The sequence below is a fragment of the Pseudopodoces humilis genome, chromosome 1 (genome assembly GCF_049639895.1).
Source record: "Pseudopodoces humilis isolate 2021_Gansu_Grassland_sample_001 chromosome 1, ASM4963989v1, whole genome shotgun sequence".
Classification (NCBI taxonomy): Eukaryota; Metazoa; Chordata; class Aves; order Passeriformes; family Paridae; genus Pseudopodoces; species Pseudopodoces humilis.
The window spans coordinates 150,041,407-150,066,828 of NC_142200.1; the positions used below are offsets into that span (position 1 = coordinate 150,041,407).

At 48.8% G+C, this 25,422-nt stretch overlaps 1 protein-coding gene across 1 annotated transcript in view; it reads right to left on the reverse strand.

Annotated features, from left to right (window-relative positions):
- Positions 1 to 25,422, reverse strand: part of WNT3A (Wnt family member 3A) — an 84,081-nt gene that overhangs the window by 9,110 nt on the left and 49,549 nt on the right. The gene's annotated exons all lie outside the window — the stretch shown is intronic.

The window sequence follows — 25,422 nt, forward strand, 5'->3', positions numbered from 1 at the left end:
AAGGCTTTCCAACATTTTTCTGGTAGGACAGACTCCCTAAGAACATGAGGGAGTGTGAGAAATGTCTTCAATTCCCTCCTTGGCTTGAGGGGATATAAACCCACAGCTGTCAGTTAGGATTTGCACAACAGTTGACACTACACTGACTTTGGATTAAAAGGGGAAAACACACAACCAAATAAACTAAATAAACCCTAAGAACTAAGAAACTGGAAATAAAGCTGGGAACAACCTGGTGTTCCTGGTATTTGGAGCAGCCTTTTACACGGGGGCCCGTCCTAGCTCAGTTTTCCCTGGTTCCTGTGGTCCTTCCTGCACCTTTGGCATCACGGGCTTTGGGAGGTGTTGTCCAGCAGAAAAAGGTGGTGAGGAATTTGTGAAGAGCTTTGGAAGCTCAGCCTTTGGCTGAGGTGAGGTGAATTTGGGTTTTGACTGCAGTACAAAGATCACCACCCAGCAGCTCTCAGCACACTGTGCTCTCCTCCTTGAATCCATCAAGGGAGACACCTTCCCTGCTTCCCTGGGAGCAGAGCTGCACCATTCCCTGAGGAAAGGGTCACCAGAAATACTTCCATGAAGATAAACCAGAAGGGCTTGAGTGAAAGCTCACACTGCATGGCTTTGGATGAAAAAGAAGAATCCTAGAAAAGATTAATACTGAATGAGCCTGCTCGGTTGTTGAGTAGCTGATGGCCCCTGGGAGAAGGAATTTCTTTGGGCTCTGACAGCCTTGCAGGCACAGCTCCTTTCTGAACAGCAGGAGTGAAATCCAGCGGGACTGGTGAGTCAGAGCTCCCAGGATTTCCAAAAGCGCATGGAGGCATCACTGCTGGCTTACACCAACACAGACAGCATTTCCTGCTGGCTCTGAAATCCACGTGCAGGAGGAGCAGGGCAGCCCAGCTGTCCCAGATTCCAGCAGAGGATACTACAGTCCTTCAGTGAGGCTAAACCTGCTGGCCAGCAGATCCCTGAGAGCCAAAAACTGAGAGTTCAGGGCATGGGGATGATGTCCCCCACCTTATGATGCTCTTTGGGGGGCTTAGAAGAAAGTTGGGGAGAAACTTCTCAGTGGGGGCTGTTGAACTAAAATAAGGGTAATGATTTTAAACTAAGAAGGTGTGGATCCAGACATCAGAAAGTAATTTTTTATGATGAGGGTGGTGAAGCACTGGTTGTCCAAAGAGGTGGTGGATGCCCCACCCCTGGAAGCAGCCAAGGTGAAATTAGGTGGGGCTTTGAGCAACCTCATCTATTGGAAAGGGATCCCTGCTCGCTGCAGGGGAGATGGACTTGATGAACTTTAAAGGTCTCTTCCAACCTAAACCATTCCAAGAAACAAAGGTTCACATTTTCACAGGACATATTTCTCCCCAGGGAAAAGAGTGAAGGTGGGGAAAAGGAAAAAAAAAAAATGTTAAAAGCCTTTTTTTTTTTTTTATTTTTTTTGAGTGATCACCAAGCAGGAAATCATTTGCCAATCAGAACTATTAAATATTGGCCCAGCACCAGGGAACTCCTTGGCACACGCTGGCTGACAGATCCATCCACAGACAGTGCCCAAGCGCTGGAGGGGAACAAGAGCTGTTCCCATCACAGGGGAGGAGGAGGAAGAGGAGGAGGAGGAGGAGGAGGATCACAGGGGTGTCACAGCTGCTGGGACCCTGACAGTGCTCGAGGGGAAAATACTGGGAACGTTGGAAACCAAACATTGGCTCTGGCAGCCTCAGAGGCAGGTGAGCTTCAGTTTGCTCACATTCCTCTGGATCTTAGCAAGACAGGATCCCATCTCAGATAAAGAACCATAAGTCTGGCTCAACCTCCAGCTTCCCTCAGCCTCCCTCTGGACAGGTCCCTGTTTCCAGTGTTCCCATTTCCCTTGACCCATCCTCAGCATGTTGGTCTCCTGCAGCACCTCAGACCTGGCACCTCCTCAATCACCCCTTTACTCCTTAAGTGTGGGTCCTTGTCCCACCCTTGCTGTTTGCTTCCCACCCATTAGGATGGAAGCTGTGGCCTCGGATGTGCCCAGCACGAGGACTATAACAGGAGGGGACAAGTCAGGCTTCCTGGTGGGAGGGAGACTCATTCCACAGAGCACACTCCCAAATTCTACAGCCTGAGCAGTGTTCATCCAGGTTGTGCTGGAAAATATTTTCCTAAGTGAAAGCTTAAGGAAGAGACCCCGAGATTCTGAGATCTTTAAAGTTGTTGTTTCTTTCCTTGGTGCCACTGCCAAGCCTGAACCACCGAGTGCCCTGACCCCGATTTTCTGCTCGACCGCAGCAGCATCGGCCAGGGAGCCCTTGTGGTTACTCTGAGGAGACTCCAGAGGTTTTGGGAAGATCAGAGCCTGGTGACTGCCTCACCCAGTGGGATTCATGTGCTGCACAAAGGGCCTCTCTGGGCATGGGGAACTCCAAAGCTCTGCCTCAGTTTCCCCATTTGAAAGCAATGGGCAGAAAGTTCATCTTACACTCTCCAGCCTGAGCTTTGGGCACCATTCCAGCCTGCAGCATTTCACAGGGGAGGGGCACAAGACAGGAGTTTTCTCCTCAGCCCCTGCTGCACCATGCTTTATTGTCCCATGCGTGGTGCTGATGCTGGGATCGCTGTTTATCCATGGGGCCTTCCAGGAGAACCTCAGCACCTCGAGCTGCCTCTGGGCTGAGTTGTGGCCACCTCATTGCAAAGGGGTGGGACTAGAGGACCTTTAAATGTCCCTTCCAACCCAAACTATTCCATTATTCTCACATGGAGACTTTCTAAGCAGCGCCTCATCTGGTTACAGGTCTTGGCAGCAGCTCCAAGATGATCCAGAGCAGCTCTGGAAGTGTCCAGAGTTACATAAACACCCATCAATCTTATCCTGAAGACCTTGATTACTTGGGAACTTTTGAATGGGAGCAGAGCCTAAATGGCTGCTTGGGATCCCTTGGATGCAGAGGGATCACTGGCTGCATTCCTCAAAGAGCCCTTTGGAAGGCTGCAATCAGAGAATTATAGAGTCACAGAATGGTTTGGATGGCAAGGGACCTTAAGGTCATCTCATTCCATCCCCTGCTACAGGCAGGGACACCCTCCACTATCCCAGGTTACTCAGAGCCCCATCCAGCCCAGCCCTGAGCATTTCCAGGGATGGGGAGTCCACAGCTCCAGTCTCCACACAGCTCTACAGACTGGCCAGGATGGTCTGGAGTCACTCACCAGCGAAACCCCAGCTCCTGCTGCCATTGCCTGGCTCGTGTCACACCCCCTCCTCCTCAGCAGCATTCCCTCGGGGGATTCTCTCCAAACCTAGGGAAGCCCACTCTGCCAGAACAGCCGTCCTTGGAGGCTCAGGCAGCCGAGGCTTTCCCTGGAACGGGATGAGGGTGGCTCCAAGAGCTCTGGGAGGAATGCAGCAGCCACAGCACAGCAGGTGATGCCAACCAGGAGCTGTCCCATGGCTCTGGTGACACCACAGCCTGTCCCCTTCTTCACAGAGAGCTCTGGTAGCTCCGGGCCCAGCTGATTCTGCACAGTTTCTCATCAAAATCCCGCTCCAGGGTTTGCTTGGCTTTTTTAACCACTTAAAAATCAGGCCCCTAAATGCAAAGACTTATGCAAATGCATAATAACAAGAAGTTAACCACACTTTTGCATATCTGAAAGGAAAGGTTAGGTTTGGGTTCCATCTGTGTTTTGAACGGAGTTCTGATTGAGTTCTTGTTTCCTCTGAACCAGCTGTGCTAGTGTCAACACATCCCTGGGAAGATGAAAGGCCCTAAAAAGACATTTGATCAGATTAGCTGTGATTCAGCTCATTGGAGGGAAATTATTAAATGGGCAATTCCTGCCAGGGAACATGAAGGTGATACAGATAAGAGGGAATGTTGGATTGAAGGAGGCTGGATTAGCACAGTTTGTAAAATCCTGAAGGCCAAGTTTCCCCAAAACATCTGAATTATGGGATCTTTTCCTTTTCACTTTGTTGGTAGCTCATGGTTATCGTTGCACCGGAGCACAACCGAGCTGCGCCCTCCGGCGCGGTGCTCAAACTTCCAAACCTTTCTGGCACCTCCAAACCTTTCAGGCTGTACCTGAAACAGGTAGAGCCAGATTGCCAGGGCAGCCCACAAGCCCTGTGCCCTGGGAGCGGGGCTGGTGCTCCCTGCTGCCCTCCGAGCCCCCGTGGGAGCCTGAGCCGAGGCTGGGCTGAGGGCTGGAATGCTCTCATTAATTAGCGACTGTCAAAACAACCCCAGGTGATCTCGCAGGTAACCAGACCCCCAAGATAGGCAAATCAGCAGGACGGTCTGGTATCGGTAACCCGAGTCTGATAGCTGCAAAGCAAACAGCCCTTATCTCTCTCTGTATCGCCCTATCTCTCTGCTGATCTAATCATCACCGTGTGTGTCTCCCTACCTACCCTGCTTCGTGTCTCATCTGCCTTTCTGTCGGCTTGGTCATGTGTGAAACACTCGGGCGGTGTCTGATCCCCCCCTCCCGCCATCCCATCAGTGCCTTATCCTGAATATTCCATGGTCCTGGAGCAGCGCGGTCCTCTCCATCCGCCCCGAAATTACCTCGTCTCCCCAACATCCCTGGGAGGCTCCGGACAAAAGGAAGCTGTGTGCCAGTCGGGGGTGATTAGCGGAGATACAGGGCGCTCATTGTGGCAGGACAGAGCCCTTAATGAAAGGGGAAGGAGGAGAAAGAGCGGGGAAGGACTGGGGTGAAATTCTCCGGGGCGCCTTGCAGGTTTAAGGATCATTGGGGTCCCTCCTGGCCTCGAAAAATAATTAGAAAAAAAAAAAAAAAAAAAGGCAAGAAAAAGAAGGCAAGTCTCAAAGACTCCTGTGCTAAACAGCCTCAACAGTCAGTAAGATACAGGGAAGCAAAAAAAAAAATTAAAAAAAAACGAAACAAGAAAAAAAAAAAAGGAATATAATTGTATTCTGTTATCAGAAGCAACACGGTTGAACAAAAGGATCGCCTTCGCCCACCTGAGAATGGAATGTGAGGCTCCATTTCGCTGCTCTGATCGTATTTGACAGCCCCCCTCGAGACTGCCTGGTTGGTATGGCAAATCGTCCTTATTACCTGCTGGGGTGAATGAATCCCCCTTTGTGCTGGCACTGTCACGCCGCATTAGGTTGACAATGGCCCGAGATATTTTATATGAAATTTGCCCTCACTTGTGATTAGCCAGCACCAACTAAGTCATAGCAACCTAGAACTATGCATTGGCCGGGCCCCGTTGTCGGCCGAAAGGGAAATCCCTATTCAAATGGTTTAATAAAACAATCTAAAGGGCGTGTGAATCGTGAAAAGCATTTTCACTTTTCTCTTTAGCTTAATCTCATGGTCGCTGGGATATTGTGCTCCGAGCAGACCCCAGCAGGGTGTGGGCTAAGGTCCCCCATCAACTTCTTTTACAGCCTCCTTTTCTGCGAGTTAATGATATACCGGTGTGATTGCCTCCCGCAGCAAGAAGAAACACGCATTTGATGAAAAGGATGGACCTCCTAACACATCCTAAATGGCAACAATTTCTCATCCAAAGGTCACAGGTCATAACCTGGATTTTGAATCACCACCCAGATCTTTTTCAAAGCCCTGCTAAAGCTGGGGGATTCGGCGAGGCTGTTTTACACACAGACACACAGGCACACACAGACACGGCGTTATCTCCAGAGGTTCCTGCTCCGCTTGAGTCCTCAGCTTAGTGCTCGGTAACAATTGGATTTTTCCCTGGTTTGGGGCTACAGTTTGCTGCTTTTCACATCCTCTCAGCCCTGGGGAGAGGTGGGCAATGCAGAGATGTGCAGCTCCTGAGGGTCACCCGGGGCTCAGCAGCACCTGGGGTACAAGCAACACCCTTGCTTGAATCACCAGCTCACCCCAAACCTGTCGCACTCCCAGCCCCGACCACCACCTCCAGCAAGGCTCCGAGGTCTCAAAACTCTCCCCACCCCCTCGAAGGTGTGGAAAAGCTCTCCCAGTGCTGACCCCTCGATAGATGAACTCTCCCACACACGGGTGAGATGCAGCCACAGAGATCTGGCAGTGGAGTTGGGTGGGAGGAGGGAGAAGGAGACGCAGAGGGTTTCCCCTCTGCATTTTTGCTCCACTTCCTCACTTGGGCTTGGAGGAAGCAGGGTCCCTGCAAGGCTGGTGCTCTCTTAGCATTTACCTAAGGTGAGGAAAGCTTTGCCTCTCAAGGCGAGGCTGGAAATCCCCAGGACAACAAGCACCCTCATGAACTTCCCACAGCCCGGTGTCCAAAACCAAACCACCTTTGGTCACAAACCAAAGGTGAAGGGAAAAGCAGCATGGGAACCTCTTCAGTTTTCCCCACTTTTCCTTCCTCTTTATTCCCCTAACAAAGCCTTAATCCAGGTGGGGTGTCCATCTCCTGACTGAACATAAAGATTCTCCCTCGAGGTTTTGCCACTGGAGCTCAGCAGGAAGAGGGGGGCTGCAGAGGCTCTCGTGAGGGACCCTCTTTGCTTCCAAAATCCTCTTTAACCTCTCCTAAAAGATGCTCACATGAGCTGTGGTGTGTTTCCACTGCAGCTCCCCACATAATTGCAAGCTATCTGGGGCAAGGAATAATTCTGTTATTAAGTGCTTGTACACTATTTAGCACAATGGGGCCCTGATCTCTGCTTGGGGCCTCAGAGTCTACTGTAATACAAATAATTAACCATAATAGAGCTGGGAAAATATCTTAATAAAACCATGGAATCAATTTGAGGCAATTAAGCAATTTTTCAGCTTGCAGAAGTTTTTGCTTTACAGGCTCCATTTGGAGAAGGGAGGGGGTCTGGATGCCCCAACTGCTCACCTCCCTGCAGCAGGCTTGGGAAATCTGTTGTTTTTTAGGTTTTTTCCTACAGGTTTCAGTTTCACCCAGCTGGGGAAGCAGAAAAATTTGACAGAGCTCCCACAGCATAAAAGCCACTTTTTATAAATAGCTGGTGAGAGGAAGCACGGTTTGGAGGCTGGATCTGTGGTTCCTCAAGGAGAAGGGGCTCAGTCCTACAAAACATGACTTTCAAACAGCCCCTCTGCCCCAGCTGCCCACCTGTGAGATGGGGAGCCATCACCATCTTCCCACTTTCTAATCCCAAACACTTGAGGACAACACTAGGGAATTTCAGATCTATTTAGACACCGAGGAATAAGGAAATTGCAAAGCCCCAGACACAGGCTGGATGATTTACAAGCAATTTTAAGTCAGCAGATAAGCCGTGGATGACAGATATTCTGATTATAGATGGAGCTCTTGTATAAATTTCCAGCAGAAAAGGGAGATAAATATATTGGACACTTGTCTGGAATTTCTCCAGTTGTGAACGTGTCCATCACTGGGGAGTGCACGGGAGGACACTGCTGAAGGAGCTCAGCTCCTAAAGACGGGGAAACCAACAAATCCTCTGCCTCACCCAACCAAAACAGGAGCCGGAAAAGCTGAGCCTCAGCTCCCATTCCAGAAGGAAATAGCTCCACCTCCCATGAACACATCTGCTGGCCAGGTGGATAAAGACTCAGAACTTTGTCATGCATAGATTTTTATGGCCCTTGGCAGGAAGATTTATCATAGAACCATGGAATCACAGAGTGGTTGGGGTTGGAAGGGACCTCAAAGATCTGGTTTCAACCCCTCTGCCATGGGCAGGGACACCTTTCCCTATCCCAGGTTGCTCCAAGCCCTGTCCGGCCTGGCCTTGGGCACTTCCAGGGATCCAGGGGCAGCCACAGCTTCTCTGGGCACCCTGTGCCAGGGCCTGCCCACCCTCACAGTCAGGAATTCCTTCCCATAATCCCATCTAACCCTTCCCTCTTCACCTTAAAACCATCCCCCTTGTCCTATCACAACTTGCTCTTTCACCTTGACCAACAGCCATGTTCTGAGACATTCCCTCAAAACTTTCAATCCTAAGAAGACACAATCTGAACAATCAGAACAGAAAAAGTGGGAAAAAAAGTAAATTTCCTCCTTACATTGTTGTGTGCTGCCAGCATGGCTGAGGAAAGTCTACGGCTGCTGATCAGCCTGGTGCTGGTCCCAGAGATGGAGAAATGAGTCCTACTGCTTAAAAACTGAAGGAAATTATCCTGACCCAGTTTTCAAAGCAGACCACATCCCCTACTGCATCATATCCTAATAAGGTTTAATTTCAGCTGCCATGAGGAGTCAGGCTGCCATCATGTTGGGCTGAAAATGTCATGGATTGGGTTTGGGAAGCTGGGCAAAACACAGAAGGTGAATACATGGCTAGGGGACCTCCTGAGAGCCTGTCACACCTGGAATAAGATAAGGTCCTTGTGTTCTTGGTGAGTATGAGACCACAGAAATGTGATTTGTGGAAGTTCTTCATTGGCTTCACTGTCAAATCACAGACAGAGGTTAAATAATAATAATAACAGAACAAAAATAGCCAGAACTTGTATCTGCTTGTGATTTACAACGGTGAAGCTCTCACTTTGCCCTCACCAACATGAGCGGACCTCAAAAAAAACCCCAAAATCAAACAACCTGCTGTAGAAGCAGAGGATACCAAACACCTCCAGACAATTTTCTTAATCAGTCATCATTTGAGACAAACCAATTTCATTCAGCTGATGCTTCCCTTGTTTTGCCCAGGTTTCCTATGCTCAAATAATGACCACCTCTAATTAGAGAGACACACACTGGTCAGCCCTCATGTCCAGAAACCCTCTCTCCTCTGGAGATGATCTCTTGCAGCCTGAGCTGCACATGGATTTTGCACTTCCAGGAAAGGAAAGCGAAGGGGATCCAGAAATGGAATAACCTCTGTGTTGGGATTGGAGACTCTCTGAAGGGACCAGGGCTGTGAGAGATCGGGAAGAGCAGGGAGGTGCTCTGGGTTTCGATTCAGCTTTGATCTCTGTCTCTGGGTTCCCTGATTTTAAGCCAAATGATAACAGATCCTTTGGTGAACCCTTCTCTTGTTCAGGCTATGTGTCATTACAGTAGATTTTCTTCTTTTCTTTCACACTGTGAGGGTTTTTCAGAGCTTTGCCAACCCGATTGCAAGAAAACCCACAATTCCAGCTTTGACTCCTCATTCTTGCTGCTGTCAATTCACCAAATACCTGCTTGTTCTTATACCAACCCTGCCTTCATATTTGAGGGCTGGACATGATTTTATTCCTGATTTGACATCTGATGTTCTGTTACAGGTTCTTGAAGAGCATCACACCCCCCAGTTCTGGGTGTGTGCTCCCGGAGCTGGTGGGAACCACTCACGGCTCCTTATCCAGAATATGAACTCGGAGGGGAGGAGGGGTGATGACCTGTTCTGCCTACACTGATTTTGGTGACTTTTGTGGGAGGCAAAGGCACTTGCCAAGCTGCTGGAGGAACCCAGCACCTTCAGGATTTACTGCCAGTGCACATCGCTTTCATCCCTGCCTATCTTAGAGCAACAAAAATCAAAGCTCCGCATCCCGCGGTCCTTTGGGATGGGAATTGCTGAAGATTCCTCCCTTGCTGTTAAATGTGAGCTCCCTTGGTGGCAACACTGCTGCTGCCCTGTGTAATGAGTGGGGGATAGATGACATGTGAAGTGCAAAAAACTGAAAAAAAAAAGAAAAAGGAGCAACCCAGCAGCCTTCGGAAATGTCTATGCAAATCAGTTACTGAATAAATCGAGTCAAATGAAAATATATATTTTGGCCATCAGCAGAAAAACACGTGGCCTGATTCTCCTCTTGGCCTGGTGTAAATCAGAATAACTTATATCTAACTCAGTGGAAGTGGCAGAAACGTTAAGCCAGTGTAATCAGGGGTGCACCTTGGTATTAAAATACTCTTTCTTCCCTGCCAAAAACTCACTTTGTTCATGATACACTTTTGATTTTGCAGTAATATCTGGACAGACTTGCAGGCTCAGCCCGAGTTCCAGAAGCACTTAAAATCACAGATACCAGACTTGGACCTCGCAGCCTCCCGCCCAAAGGCAGGATCCACTCTGCCTGAACTATCCCTGACAGATGTTTGTCTAACCTGTTCTCCAAAACCTCCCAGGTCGGAGCTCCCACCCCATCCCGGGGCGATCCCTGCTCACACTTCGCTACCCTCACCGTTACTCTGCTCCTCCCGAACTCTGCCCCTGTCCCGCGGCTGCGATCAGAGTGGACGTGGAGGAGAACTTGTCAAATTAACCTGGGCGAGCCAAGGCAGGGGTGGGAGTGAAGGGAAGGGGATTTCGGAGCTGTGGAGTTGCGTAAGCAATCCGAGGCAGAGCTGGGAACACGGCTCAGGTCCCTGGACTCCCTGAGTTATTCCTGTGTATGCAAGGGAGCCCTTAATTTCTAATTCCACTGGGAACCTCGCCTTTCTCCTGGCCCTTTTTAATATGTTCCCTCTCCACGCTGGCTTCCATCTCTCATGCTAATTTCCCTTCCCTCTCAGAATCTCCCACATGTGCCCTCGGAGGGAGAGGCTGCTGTAACGCATGCAGTCCCTGACTGAATCATCCCTTCGCTTCTGCATGACTAACGCCCCTGCTATTTGTCTAACTATTTCCACTGATGTACATTTAATATGTAAAAAGTTAATTAAAGCCTTATTCATAAAAAAATATCTGGGCCAATTTAATATTTTTTTTATAAATACCTCAAGGTAATATTTCAATTAGGGACTAAATGCCAGAAAACACTGTCAGATTCACCCCCCGCTCCACCTGCCACCTCCCCATCTCTAATCAAAGCATCAAGTTTTCATATTATAAAGGAAAAGCCACTGAAACCACAACAATATTTAGAGGAATCCGCTCTGCAGGTGCAGAGATCAATCCTGAGAGAAGCTGAGCACTTCCATCTCACTCTGGAAACCAGCAGAATTTACTCTCAGGAGAAGCCAGTTCCGTGCCCAGAGCTCCTTCCCAAGTGGATCTGTGCTCATGCTGGGATTGGAGAACCTGCTGAATCTTTCTAATCAGTTTGGTCCAGCAACTTTTAATCATACAAATGGCTCACATCCTCTGTGCAGCTCCAGACTTGCCAGCAAAAACCTTGCAGGACTGAATTTGGGATTTGTCCTGGCACAAAAAAACTGATGATGGTTCCAGGCTGGAAAATGCATCCCGGCAAACAGATGCTTCTCCCAGGTCAGCTGGGAGGAATGAAAGTTCTGGAGCTTGTTTATCACATGTTCCAAACAGTCTCGTTAGTGGACAGTATCATCCAGGAGCTCAGCAGATATATTGGTATTTTGTGGAATCCCAGAATGATGGAGTGGTTTGGGCTGGAGAGGAACTGGAAGATCATTCACTTCCAACCCCCTGACATGGGCAGGGACATCTTTGCGTTATCCCAGGGTGACATCCAAACTCTGTCCAACCTGGCCTTGGACCCTTCCAGGGACCCAAGAGCAGCCACACCTTTGCCAGCACCTCACCATCCTCACAGGGAAGAATTTGTCCCCAATATCCCACCTAACCCTCTTCCCCTTCAGCCATTGTCGTTTAACCGGTGAATGTCCCATCCCCTGTAGGTGACCCTAGAACCGGATGGCAAAACCACCTACAGAATATGAATTCTACTGATGCCAGGAAGAACTTCTTTACTCAGAGGGTGGTAAGGCCCTGGCACAAGTTGCCCAGGTAGAATTTGCAGAGGCCCTATCCCTGGAAGGGTCCAAGGCCAGGTTGGACAGGGCTTGGAGCAACCTGGGATAGTGGAAAGTGTCCCTGTCCATGGCAGGGAGTTGGAATTGGATGATCTTTAAGGTTCCTTCCAATCCAAACCATTCCAGGATTCTGATTCTGGGAAATCTCAAAATCTGCTGTTCGAAAAACGAAGCCAATGAAAATGCCGTGTGTCACGTGGAAGGAGCAGTCCCCAAGCTCTCCAGAAAAGCGTGAGTCATGAGATTGAAGATCTCCAGGCCCAATTAACCCAAGTCTTAATTTCAGGAATTTTTATGGGGTCGTTGCAAAGGCTCCTCATTTTGTGCCTTCAGAGAGAGATGGTGGGGTACCTGGAGCAGCTGCTGCTACGTGGTTTCCCTCCATGGAGCCTTGCAGGGCACACGTAGGAGCTGTCAGAAATGCTAATATGGGAGCACAGGCCTCAACTGGAAATCTTAAGAGGGGATTAGAACAGATGAGTCCACATTTAACTTTCCAGAACAACGGCAGAGATAAATCTGGCTGCTCCTTTGGAGGGTGTTAAAGGAGGATTTCCTGGGAGGTGGATCCCCTCAGTGGGGTATTATTGTATTGGCAGTGGGGCAGGAAGGAATGGATTAAGGAACTGGCAATGGGATGTGGGGCCTTTGGCTGTGCTGACAATGGATCTGAGCTGGGGAGGGTGGAAAGCTGTCAGTGGGTGTAGTGAATCAGGGTTGGCTCCTGGCTTATTCCTGGAGGCCACACTGCTGCTCTGGAGTGGAGAATTCCTCCTCAGAAACGCAGCCATGGCTCTGCTGGGCCTCCTGGTGTGGAGGAGGCAGAAGATGGGTCACCCACACACTGCCCAATCCTGCCCTGCAGTAGAACAGTGCCAGTGCTAATAAGAAATGTTATATCCCACCCATAAATCACTCCTGGGTCCCAATGTCCTCTTGCCTTTCTCGAAGATGCACCATTTTTGGTGCTGTTTCTTGGCTACAGTGGGAGTTTTGGGATGTTTCCCTTCCAGTCTCCATGTTTGCTCTGCCGTGGATAAGCACCGCTGCTTTGGGCATCACCACCAACCTTGGTGCTAATTTTGAGGATTGGTGGAAGCCTACAGAGAGTTCAGGAACTGAGAGTTCAGCTGAGCAAAGCAGGAAGAGATTTTGGTGAGGAACTGCAGGGATTCTTTGAATTTCAGGGCCTGTGTTTGCCCTTATTTTAAGGTTGAGTGCAACACACAGCTTGTGAAGCTCAGAGTAAATGCATTTTTTAACCCAAGAAATAAAATCCCCACTATCTACAGATCTCCCCAGTCTCACAGAGCTGTTTAGAGGTCAAGCACTGAGGTGAAGAGCTCCCAGACGGTGAGTTTTACACAAGGAAGATGAATCTTTCACCCGAGCTGGTTAAGCTCATCTGGGTTAAATCAGTTTTTATGGCAGGGCAGTCTGTGCCCTTGCTCGGGTGAAGTTCAAGGCAGGTTTGGGTATCATCTTGGGTGAGGAGCTGAAGTTCAGGCTGTGAGGGCTGGAATGACTTCCCAGCAGCTCCTGGACCACTTGTGGCTCTCCAATATTTTGTTTATGGTTTCTGGCCCAGCTGTGGCCCGTGAGCAGCAGGGCTGTGCCCAGCGGGTGTTGAAGCCCAGCAGCAGCAGGCTGTGTCACTCTGGGATGTGGTTTTCCTGCTCGGATCAGCTCCAGAGGAGCCACCACCACCCTCTGAGGGAGCCCTGGTACACCACCACCCTGGACTTGCTGATGTGCATCACCTGTGGTGAGAGCGGGAAGAGGATCCACCATCCCACACTGAGGTTCATCCCGAGCTCTCTGATCCCAGTCAGAACCGAGATTAGCTCCTCTGTCATTTTAAGCCAGGCTAACTTTCCCACTTGCCCACTCTGAGCCCAGAGCACCCTCCTTATTCTGGCAGCCTTGATGGAACCAAACAAAAGCCTAAAGCACCACGAGTCACAAACCTCACAAAAGAAAGCGCAGCCCTGCATTTACAAACCAGCAGTGAGCTCCAAGGCTCTAAAACATCCCAAGACCCATCCCAACCAAGGAAAGCCCAATACACTTCCAGCTTTTAGCCAACCACATTTGTGGTCAACCCCATAAAATGGTTAAATACATGTAGTGGATTGTCTGGGGTGCTTGACGCAGTGACCTCACTGAGTTGCAACGCCAGTGACTACAGGCTCTTTTCCAGCTGGAATGCTGATCCATGTGATTTTAAATGGCATCTAGCCCACTCTCCAGCCTTGGAATAACTAATATTTTGTAGCCAGTGCCAGTGTAAGAGGCTTGTGCTGTGCTGGTGGCTGTTAGAGCAAAGTATAATCTGCTTCTAAAGTGAAAAATCAGGTAAAATATGGAAATACGGTTGAAATACTTAAAAACATAAAAATCAACCCACAAACGAAACACCTTTGCACTTCACTGTTCCTTTAAAAAAAATCACTGGCTTTCTGTCAGATTGATGTGAGGATTTCAGGGATGTCACAGCAGCTTTAGCATGTGCTGGAAGCATCCAAGCTGAGGTTGGTTGGGGATCTGAGCAATCTGACTCAGTTCAAGATGTCCCTGCTCATGGCAGGACTTGGACTAGATGACCTTTAGAGGTCCCTTCCAACCCAAACCATCCTATAAATGAATAAAAGTGTTAATGACTGATGGGTCAGGAATGTTCTGAAGGTCAGTGGTTGGCACTGCTTGAAGTGAGGAGATTTCAGGGAGAGTTTTTAAATTTGTTGGAGTTAAAAATAGATGAGCTTTAAGGCCCCTCCCAACCCAAACCATTCTATGGTTCCATGACTTGATTCTTCTCACATATTTGTTATTGATTATTTGATTTAGTTACTGAACCCTTGAGAAAAGGCTGGAAACACAGAACTGGGAATGGAGGTGCTGATTTTCTGCTGGTTGGGAAGTTCAGTTCTGTCCTCTTGAGAACCAGCACCAGCAGACAAAATCCATCGTCTTTCCCAAAGGAAAAGCAATGAGATGGAGAATTTAATGATGAAACATTTCCTCTTCATTATCCTCTTCAATCTCTCCTGATCCGTGGATATCAATGATATCAGGGTGTGTTTGGGCCAGGGTTATAATTAATAAAGCCATAAATAGAATTTTACAGGACTTATGTCTGCCTTCAGAGTCACTAAATCGTGTCTGAAGTGTTCAGATGGATCTTGAAGGAGAAGGCTCCTTGCTCAGGGGAGCAAAATGCAGACAATATTCCTAATTTTAGGCGCTGGGCAAGGATTATAACTCAAATATAAATCTCACCAGAGCACCACAGAACATTTCCCATAAAAACTGGGCTCCACAGAGCCCCTGTCTACCCCTCTCACGATTCATTTACATCTTCAAATTCATCTCTCAAGGAATTTGTATCAGAAATCCATGTAGAAAAGCAGACTGGAAATGTTGTATGAATAGAAAGAAATTTCTCCATCAAGCCCAACTTCACTGAAATAATTTTTTTTTTATTTTTCTCTAAGAAAAATCTGTGCAGTTTCCTGGAGGAGCATCTTCATGTCAGGACTCAGCAGCTGTAACTTGAGAATAAACCACAGATTTGGGTCTTATCTCAAACAGTTATAATTTTATAGAGCTGTGAGGCTGCTTTATGAATTTAAAGGGGTGTTTAGGTGACCACTGCTCAATTTTAATTCTGGGTTTAGGCAGAAGGAAGGAGTTTGGAGTTCATACCATGGCTAAGGTTAGTAACAAGGGCCAAAAAAAAAGTAATATATTCTAGGAAATTCTGTTTTGCTTCATTTTTAAGAGTTGAAAATCTGATGGACCATGTAAGAGCCTGAATTTTTGGGATGATTAAGTGTTTTATCCTGATAATGTCAGATTTTTTTTGTTTGAGAAGGGAAAATCATTCTGCCTCAATAATATAAAAAATACTTCTATATTCTATAGAATACTAAAGGGGTGATTTTATGATGGTTTAATTATTTTCTATTTTAGCATAAGATCACATTTAAATTAAAAAGAAATAAAATGACTAATTTTCAATAATTCAAATGAAAATATCTGAAATGTGCAAAAAGCAAAAACAAAACAAGGCAAAACAAAAATAAAACCCTTCAGGAAAAAAAAAACAAAGTTGTGATATTTTTTTTTTTCCTTTTTCCTGGAAATTAAGTGGAACCTGCAAAACATCTCCCATTCGGTGCAGCTTCTTTTTGTCATGGAAAACTGGCTCAGAAGTATAAATAAACACATTTTTGACAAGATATAATATCTCCTAGGCTGAATCTTGTGTGCTTAGCCTAAGGGGTCTCCAACTTTTTCATGGCTCCGGGTGAGCAGAAACACCTCCTGGTGTCCTCCCCACCCATTCACACTCCCACAACACCCCTGTGGCAACAGCTTCCCTGGGAAAGCAGCGTGATTAGGAGAGGATAAACCATAATTATTAGCTATCATTGAATGTGATTTAGCACCTGGAAATAATGGGGAGGAAACTGTGCCAGGTGCTGAGTCAGCAAAGCGCAGCCTTGCCAGGAAGTGTTTGGGGAGCGTTGCTGCCCCGTCCATCCATCGTGGAGAGAAGGCCAAGAGAAAGTGCCTAAATTGTGCTGCAGGACCTGCAGGGCCCTGCAAAGTGTGACCTACTTTGAAATATCCAGGCGGTTCTGTGGTGGCTCCAGTTGGAATGGAGAGGCAGAGGAAGGAGGATCTGCCCTGCTCTACCCAGAACCAGAACCAGAATCTTTCTTTTCTGCCTTGCTCCCCATCACTTGGCCCAGGTTGGGTCATGAGTGATTTGTAAACTGCTTTTCTTCTCTGGGAAGGGTGAGGTGACTCGAAATGAAATAAGTGAAAGATGCTTTCTGTTTCTCCAGTCAGGACCTGATCCCAGGGCTTGAGGACAGCTTGAGGACAGCTCTGCATTTCCCAGGATCCTGTGGCTTTCTGCATTTCTCTTTGAGTTTTCACAGAAGAATACAAATATTTGGGTTGGAAGGGACCTCAAAGATCATCCAGTGCCACCCTCTGCCATTGCCAGGGACACCTTCCACCGTCCCAGGCTGCTCCAAGCCCCATCCAGCCTGGCCTTGAGAAGTTCCAGGGATCCAGGGGCAGCCACAGCTTCCATTGAAAATCTGTGCCAGAGCCTCCCCACCCTCTGAGTAAAGAACTTGCGGACATCTGTAGAATTCGTATTCTATAGATGGCTTTGCCATCAGATTTTAGGGTCACCTCCAGCCAAAGCTCCAGAGCTTGCCTGAGGTTCACCACACCACCTTCCTTAAAAAGCCTGCCCTGACCAAAACCAACCCACAACAGTTTTCCTTCAAGCCCTTCCCTGGAGCACACCCAGACTGTGACATATCCACATTCCCCTTCTGTGGGCCCACCTGGCTGTGGTCTGTGCAAGAGTCTCCAGAAGAGTTCCCGTGACCCCTGGGGGCACGGTGAAGATGGGCAGAGCACCACACACTTCAGTGCTTCATGTCTTGGGTCAACTTCACCCAGGCCTCAGCTGCCTCAGCTTCACCCATCTCATGCTGTTTTCCAAAAAATGCTGCTCCTGTGCACCTCCTCCTTTGCTTATCCTGGCACGGGGGAACTTCCCACCTACATCAGGTGGAGCTTTCTGACCCCTTTGCAGCCCCCAAGATTTTGGAGCCCCCCAAAACCTGCTTTCCTCCTACTCGTGCTTGTCCTCACTGCTCAGCCTGGAGTCAGCTGTGCCCTCATCATTCCTAGGAGCACATCATTCACAGGCACAACAGAAATCCAGAGCCACACCAATCCCTTTGAGCCATTTCCTCTCCTGGTGACTGATCCCTGCCTCTCTCTTAACCCTGTGGATCTTCCTGGATGGGCAAGTCCTCACTTGGAGCTCCCAGAAAGATCAGGCTGAGGAAACATGGAATTAGACAGGCTGAACCATCCAGGCACAGGATTCCTCCTGCACCAGAACTTAGCAAGGAATGTGCTAAGCAATATCCTGCTGGAAAACGCAGTGGTGCTCTGCAGGAAACACTCCCATTCCCCTGCCATGCAGAAAAAAAAACCACACAGGGCATCTTTATACACCCAGTTTTCCTTCGGCTGCCCTGTCTTATCTGCTCGAGGACGGAGAGGAGGAAAATCTCTGCTGGTTATACAGGAATCCAACCAGATGATCCCACAGCCCCTTCTGGCCTTAAAATCCCCGCCTCTATTCAGCACTGCCAGCTCCTAACACATCTCCCGGGGAAGAAAAGCCACATTCACGGGTTTGGATCCCTCTTTGTCAGGAGACTTCGCTCCTTTTGGCTCTTTGGGACATAGAAGACACTTTTATCTCCTCAGCCGGCAAAACCCACCCAGGGCACGGGTCTCCCGGATTGCGGAGCCATCCCAGAGCAGCCCCCAGCGCGTCCCCCTTCCCCCCAGCATCCGGATGAAGGCGAGCGAGCCCCGGCTGTCGCTGCTTCCCTGCTTGGCTCCCTTCCATGCTTGTGTGTGTGTGTGTGTGTGTGTGTGTGTGTGTGTTTGTGTGTGTGTTTGTGTGTGTTTGTGCCTCCCGTGGCGCGCCAAGGGCCCGTTTGGGGCCGGGATTCTCCCGGGACAAAGGGATGCTAATTCAGCTCCCTCTACTGTTCCCTTTTGTCTAGGGCTAGCTCCCACGCTTGGACTTGGCACTCTCGGGATGCGGCAGAGGGAGCTCCTTGTTGCGACCAACCTGAGCCCAGCTCGGGGAATGCGATGTAGCCAGCAGGGAAAGGGGAAGGAGGGGAGAGGGGGGAAGGAAATAAATCCATAATTCCGCGCAGCCCGCTCCCTGCCAGCCCGGCTCATTGTGAGCGCAGCCCGAGGCAGAAGTTTCCAGTGCCTCCCGCCGCCGGGAGAGACGCCACCGGTTTTGTAGCCACGGGCTGTCTTGTTCCTTCTCCCCTCCCTCATCCCCTGTCTAATGTTTAAGTCGCAGGGAAAATAAAAAAAAATTAGATAAATAAAAACCCCAACAACCCCCCCCGCATGTCAGGGCTGACAGATGAATGGGAGGTGGAGGGAGCGCAGAAAGCAAACGGGATCGGCTCCGGGAATTGCTGCCATTTCCTTTTCCCCATCGCTCCTGTCGGGGTTTGCAGCCTGTGGCTGGGTGTTCACACGGGCTGTTCCCTCTCCAGATGCACGGCAGCCAGATCTTTATCCCGGGATCACTGTGCAGGATGGGGTCAGAACCTCTAAGAAACCCCAAAAACGCTTGAGCCCGCGGACCAGAGGGCACTGAGGATGGAGAAGCAGAAGCAGTCAGGTGTGATGTTAACCACTCTCCTGTGTGCCATCCCTGCCCAGGGCTTGTCCTTGGACACCTCTGAAGTCACAAGAGGATGAAGTGACCCCCTTGATGGTTCTACCTGTCCCCAGCAGCAAGAGAAGGAGCTCCTCACCACCTCACTGGACTCCTGCTCCCAAAAGCCGAGGGATAACCTTGGCACCTTTCCTCAGCATCTGTGTTTGCTGCAGCTCTTGCTGAGGCTCAGGGGAAGCTGCAAATCCCCCAGGATCTGTGGGCTACAAACCAGAGATGTGGCTACATCTCACCCAGACCTCCCCAAACTGCTTGTCTCACGTGCTGCACCTCCAACACGCTGCCTGTACTGAACCAGCTACTCAAAACCCAGGTCAGGAATGCTGCAGCCAGGAATTTTGGCTGTCCTGCGGGCTGGAATGGACTCAGCAGTGCAGCATCCCCTCACCCCATGCAGCAATCCCCACCCCAAGCTTTACACGGACACTAAACCCAGCTGGTGCTCCTGTCTCGAGCCAGGATGTGCCCAGCAGCTCTGGCAAACCTCTGGCCCGCAGGATTTGTGCATCCTGACGGCTGAGAGGAGCTTGCACAGTTTCACATTTTCAATCCTGATCCTTCCAGTTTCCTTCCCCATAGTTACAGGGTAGAGTTTGTAGATCTCCGTTGTTGATACCAGGGCAGCTGCCCAAATTGCCATTAGCAGAGAGGTAGACGGGGTGTGGTTGGAAATCAGATCCTCTTGGGAAGAGTTTCATGAGAGAGCAGAGAGTACCTCCTACATGTAACAAACCTCCTGGATGGATCGGTATCTTGTGGCTTTCTGCTCATGCCTGACTTTATTGCAGAAGGCTGATCCAGAGCAGGGAAAAGGGGGGGAAAACGTTTGGCTTGGAGACAACCGAGATGCCAGAGTGCCATCAGGAAAATATGATGAGGTCTGCTAAATGTATTCATTTTAAATCATTATGAGATGTTATTATGCCTTGAATAGCAAGGGACTGCCTGCATTCAGTGGTCCAGGAGATCCTTTCCATGTCCCATGTGGTTCCATCATTAAAATGGCCTCTCCAACTGGGAATCGATGTCAGCATTGCTTTCTAACAGCAGAAATGTGAGGGGTGGGAACTATTTGCCCCCAAAATGGGCCTCTAAGAAGCACCCATGGAAGTCTGAGGCTGTAGCCCTAGGCTCCCTCTATAGTCAATGGAGAGAAATAAACATCTTGCTATGATTCATGTTATCCTGAGATAGGTGTCTGAGATAGGTCAGATGAATTGCACCCCGGAGATGCCGATTGCTCTCCACTGACTACAAAGGGAGCCTGGGGTGACTCGCTCAGACTTTGACATCTAACTTTGGGAGATGAGATCAGGCCTATCAGGGATGCTGTTATGACACAGCAAGAAAAAAATACAGAGGAGACTCGTGTCTCCGAGGGATTATAACTGAATTTAAAAGTCTGGTTCCATTCTTGCCTAATCTGGGGAAAAACTCACCTGGATTTCACCAGACATGAGATGAGATTTCTCATCCACAATGGTAAAGAGTCAAACCTTGAGCACAGCTTTGTTTGGGCTTTCTTGAGAGAAAGAATGCATGGGGCTTATCCCCAAAATGTCTAGAATCCAAAATAAACCAAACTATTCACAAATAAGCTGAGCCCAAAATCAGCCTGGCTGCAAAGGTGGCAGTGCCCAGCATTCCCCAAGAAGCTGGAGCTGATTTGAATCCCACATCTCTCGGGAGCGAGACAGATGCCTGCTCTGCCCTTCATGTAGTCCCTGGGAGCAAGAGTCTTCTCATCCAGAGCTGGTCTCCCTGGATTCCCTCAGTGATTGATGGAGAGATGCAGGAACGTCAGGGTGTGAATAATTTAATCTGAACTGTCTGCAATACATCAGATGAATCATGCCCTGGAGGACCCCAGCAACAACTGGAACTACCTCGACCTGTCTCACTGTCTGGTATAAAGGACCCAAAGTTTTGCTGACCCACTGCTCTTCTGCAGGCCCCAGTTTTAACTTTTTAGGAAGTCTAAGCAGCAAAGAAAATGGTCAGTGCTGGAAGAGAAAATAGAGGGGCCGGCTGTCAACACCAGAGCAGAGGAGGAGATTTGTAAAGATTTGTGAAGAGGAGGCTGCCTATCCCTTGGTGATATGTCAAGGCAAAAATGTCCTTTGGGAAGAGACATTGCAGTCAAATTCAGATTTTGGTTTCATTCCAGAAGTCTCGAGGGGAAATTCTCCAGTCTGGATCATGCAAGAAGCCTGCTTGGATAATGACAGTCACGTCAGGCCGTGAACATGCATTGTGCGCTCTGCTGTGGGAAGGAGCGAGGCACTGGAGATCCCAGGAGTTCAGATCTCTGTGGTAACACAATGTTAGTGCTGCCCTTTCCACTGCCAAGGGACCTTCGAAGGGACAATTTTGGTGTCACTTCCTGCAGGACACTGCCATGTCTGTAGGACAGTGTCATCTGCAGGAACGTGGTGAAGGAAGACAATGGGAAATTTTTAGGCTTTGTTGTCAGTCTGGTTAAGATGACAGGCAGATCCCATCCCATCCCATCCCACCTTGATTGGAGATGCAAGTGCTGGAAGGCAAAACACCTCCCCAGCTTAATAACAAAACAGTCCAGTGGTCTTAAATGCTCCATATTTCATCCCATGCTCAGCCTGGTGGCTGCCCAAACGGGAGCTGCACCAGAAGGACATGGCTTAGCTGGACACAGACAGGATTAACCCCGAGGGACATGAGCAGTGGGTCACTCCACCTCTGTTGTGACTCTCGACATTTGCCTTGGAGCGGGGTCGGCGGCCAGCCGTTATTTCCGGAATGAATTCCTGCCTCCCAGGCCTCGGTCACCCATGAGGCTCTCATTTGTCCAGTGGGGAATTTGATGTATGTCCTGGCAGGGCACATCCGATGGGTGCAGAGCCACGGGACGCCCCTGCCCCGGCTCCTTCCCACCCCCTCACACGCCCAAGGTACAAAAAAAGGGCCGGAGCGGCTTCCCAAGGCTGCACACGAGTGTTAAAGTCTAATAAACAAGCCCTGCCGGCCGAAGCTGAAAGAATCCGAGCCCTCTCCAACAAAGCATTTAATCCAGTTTGGCATAACCTTTGACATTATTAGGGATCGCAGTGACCCTAATCCAATCAGATTGATTAACTAAAGCGGAGACCCCATAAGCAGACCCCCCTCTGGCCTCTGCTATTTAGTCCTGACCAAACAGTGGGAGAGACGTGCTGTATTTACACCACAATGGGTCGGCGCTGAGAACCTGTTTCATTACAGAGAGACTTAAACTCCCATTACTCCATCAATGTATCATTCTTCAATAGTTCATTAAAAGCTGCTCCTCCACAATAACTATTAACCATTTCTCAGCCCAGCTGGCAGGTTTAAAGCCCTGGCCAGTCTTTAGCAGAAGGAGGTGGGAGTGAGTGAAAGAAATAGATAGACAAGGGCTCCCTTTTTAAATTTAAACGAACAGCGGGCTTAAATAGTTGAAGGTAATTTACTTTTATTGAATCGGGGGGAGGAGAGAGAGGAAACTTTTATTTTGACTTAATTATGTGCTTTTTTGTGTCCTTTAAAGAGACAGGGCCATGATAAGCTTTTATTGTATTCCCTCTCTGAGATTGGTTCATATTTCTGCCCAGAGGAGTTTCAGAGAGCTCACGCGGCATCGGGAGACTCTAAACTCACAACTTAAGCATGAACAACCTCTTCAGTCCACAAAAGCTAAAATAAAGGCAAAGGGCACAATTCACAATGCATGGCACTCCAGCTGGAGATGGAAAATGCCTGTCAGGTTGCACTGTTCACTTTCTGCTGTCAGTGATGGGGTGTCCCTCTCCTACAGCCTCCAAAGTTTTATCCTGCATATTTTTAGAGGCAACGCAAAAATCTTCCCTTCTGAACTGAAAACTGAAAGATGCAACAATTGCATTAAAATTAATTGCATTAAAAGCTGCCAGGCCTCTCAGGCAAGTGGCTGAGCATGAGCTGTGGCTCAGGTGGTCATTTCAGGTCATGTGGCCGTTGCCATGTTTTTCTCCACTTTTAAAATACAGGTGGAGAAACAAATAACAGTATTTTTCCTTTAGATATTATTGTTGGAAAAATTAAAGTGAGAGGTTCTTTCTACTGTCCAGCAGTTGAGATTTGAGCTTCTGGGAAACTAGAGGTGAGTTACAGAGTCTTTATATTAGAAATGATAAACAGATTAAATTTAGGTGGAGAGAAAGAGATCAGACTCAATTCTTTCCCCATACAGGAATCCTGTTTTTTGCATTCCAAGTAGTCCAAACTGACCAAAACTCCCATTTCCCAGGGATTTCCAAGGAAGACACAGAAGTGGCACCCTCCTGAATGTTTCTCCATGAAGCTGCACACCTGCCCATACATTCCCGAGACCACAGAGAGGAGAAAATCCCTGTTCCACAGCCCTGACCCTAAAGCTCATCTCACTACACCCCTGCCGTGGGCAGGGACACATTCCATGGGCAGGGACACCTTCTGCTTTCCCAGGTTGCTCCAAGCCCATCCAACCTGGCCTTGGACACTCCCAGGGATAGAAAGTCCACACCTCTCTGGATAGTTGGACAGGCAAGGTTTATTCACAGCCCAGGACGTGCAAACCAGAGTAGTCAAATAGGGTGGGATGGGGGATTTCTGCTCTTCCTCTGCCCTGGGTGACACACAAAGAGCAAGAGGGATTTAGGGTCAAGCCTGTCAAGTGTTGCCTTCAATAGCAGCAGGTCAGGATTCCCTGGACATCACCAGTGCCTGGGAGCCGAGCTCATCATGCCATTCCTGTTTAGTGTGTGATTCATTACAAAATCCCAGAATTGTTAGGGTTGCAAGGGACTGCTGGAGATTAGGCCCAGCTAAAAGAAAAATGATACATAAATACAGTCTTAGCTAAAACACGTGGGATCTTTTTTCCATAAAAAGGCTGATGGGGAAAAAGAGTCTGGTTTTAGATGAGATATCAGAACATGGCTCTTAACAGGAGCAGAGTCTGGTGACAGGTTGGCACTGCTGAATCACAGCTCAAGCCTAGCCCTGAATGAGCAATGAGGTACCACAGCAGCAAGGGCAGCCCAGAGAACGAGGCAGCCTCAGCGAGATTTGGGCCTGGAAAGGATTTCCTGAAGGCATTAAAATCCTTTTCAATGCAAGGAGAGCAGATAGTCTGTGAGGCCAAGGGGAGATGCTTTAGGAGCTGCTCTGGTTTGTGCTGAGGGAGGATGGGGTCCCCACTGACTCACACAAGAGCTGCACTCAGATCTCGGGTGACTTAAAATCCAAGCTGAAAAACAGATTTTTTATTCCCTGCTTTCTTTCTCTCCTTTTCCCCTTCTCTCTTTCTGGGTAGGAGCTCAAGTATGTTCCTACCCTGGGGGATCTGCCGCACAAGAATGCGACTGAGCTGTTTTTTTTCTCCCCCTCTCCTGCTGTAGGTGAAGCAAAACTGAAGGGTGGTTTGATTCTCCCTCAAGGAACAACATTCTTCAGTTATGAAATCGTCCCGGTCTCCTCTCCCTCCCTGAGCCCGGCTACCGAAAGCCTCCAGTCTGGAGCAGGGACAAACCCTTTGTGCCAGAGATAAGAGAATTTTGTGGGATCGGGGTTCCTGCAGTCAGCAGGGAGGCGAGGGCCAGTTTATCCACAAGGATAATTCCTACAGGAGATGTGGGGTGTCTAACCCCAGACTGTCTGGGAGCAGGTTGCCATGGGCTCCCCATCCCTGGAAGTCCTCAGGGCCAGGTTGGACGGGGCTTGGAGCAACCTGGTCTAGTGGAAGAAAATGCCCAAATCTGTTTTGAGTAATGCAGCAGGGGGAAAACTAAAAAAGAATATGGGAAGCACTGCAGAACACATCCCAAGGTGAGTATAGATCAATTATGTACACCAGATTCCCTGAAAAGAAAGAAGGCAGGAAGGCAGGAAGGCAGGCAGGCAGGCAGGAAGGCAGGAAGGCAGGAAGGCAGGAAGGCAGGAAGGCAGGAAGGAAGGCAGGAAGGAAGGAAGGAAGGAAGGAAGGAAGGAAGGAAGGAAGGAAGGAAGGAAGGAAGGAAGGATAGGAAAAACTCATCCCAGACTTAGTGAGACCAGCAGGACCAGGCTGGATTTTAAAAGACACACATACAAGGGCAGAGAAGGATAAAGGAGTTCTCACAGGCTCCTACCTAGTCATAAAGGAAAAGACCAGATACTCAGGTTTAGCTTAGGGCTTAAATCTCAGATTTGATTCAAATCAAAGATTTGACAACCTAGGGCAAAACATTTCTAAGAGTTCCCTACTTTTGTCAAGGGGTGCAGAAATAGTTGCTTGAATTTGAACTCTGTCCCAGTTTGCTGTATTCACAACCAAGGAAAGCAGAATCATTAATTGATGGTGATTTTCCCTGGGCCTTTGATTGTCATTGTATTTTATAATAGTAAAAAACCTGATGTTCTCTGATACATCCAGTCCCTAGGAGCACTCTCCAATAGTTCATCA